Genomic DNA, 1,233 nt, shown 5'->3' with positions numbered 1-1,233 from the left:
ATAACTAAACCCCTTTCTATACAAAGTTCAATCAAAGGGCTCCCATTATCATTTACACCTGGCACCCCAAACTTACCTACCACACCCTCTCTAAAAGTTTCTCCTACTTTAGCATTCAGGTCCCCTACCACAATTACTCTGTCACTTGGTTCAAAGGCTCCTATACATTCACTTAACATCTCCCAAAATCTCTCTCTCTCCTCTGCATTCCTTTCTTCTCCAGGTGCATACACGCTTATTATGACCCACTTCTCGCATCCAACCTTTACTTTAATCCACATAATTCTTGAATTTACACATTCATATTCTCTTTTCTCCTTCCATAACTGATCATTTAACATTACTGCTACCCCTTCCTTTGCTCTAACTCTCTCAGATACTCCAGATTTAATCCCATTTATTTCCCCCCACTGAAACTCTCCTACCCCCTTCAGCTTTGTTTCGCTTAGGGCCAGGACATCCAACTTCTTTTCATTCATAACATCAGCAATCATCTGTTTCTTGTCATCCGCACTACATCCACGCACATTTAAGCAACCCAGTTTTATAAAGTTTTTCTTCTTCTCTTTTTTAGTAATTGTATACAGGAGAAGGGGTTACTAGCCCATTGCTCCCGGCATTTTAGTCGCCTCATACGACACGCATGGCTTACGGAGGAAAGATTCTTTTCCACTTCCCCATGGACAATAGAAGAAATAAAAAAGAACAAGAGCTATTTAGAAAAAGGAGAAAAACCTAGATGTATGTATATATATATATGCATGTGCGTGTCTGTGAAGTGTGACCAAAGTGTAAGTAGGAGTAGCAAGATATCCCTGTTATCTTAGCGTGTTTATGAGACAGAAAAAGAAACCAGCAATCCTACCATCATGCAAAACAGTTACAGGTTTTTGTTTCACAGTCATCTGGCAGGACGGTAGTACTTCCCTGGGTGGTTGCTGTCTACCAACCTACTACAACATATATATATATATATATATATATATATATATATATATATATATATATATGTGTATATATATATATATATATATATATATATACATATATATATATATATATATATATATATATATATATATATATATATATATATATATATATATATATATATATATATATATATATATATATATGTGTATATATATACCGAGGCAGGGTGGCCCAAAAAGAAAAACGAAAGTTTCTCCTTTTACATTTAGTAATATATACAGGAGATGGGGGTTACTAGCC

Source organism: Cherax quadricarinatus, chromosome 49, assembly GCF_038502225.1.
Source record: "Cherax quadricarinatus isolate ZL_2023a chromosome 49, ASM3850222v1, whole genome shotgun sequence".
Lineage (NCBI taxonomy): Eukaryota > Metazoa > Arthropoda > Malacostraca > Decapoda > Parastacidae > Cherax > Cherax quadricarinatus.
This window is presented reverse-complemented; position numbering follows the sequence as displayed.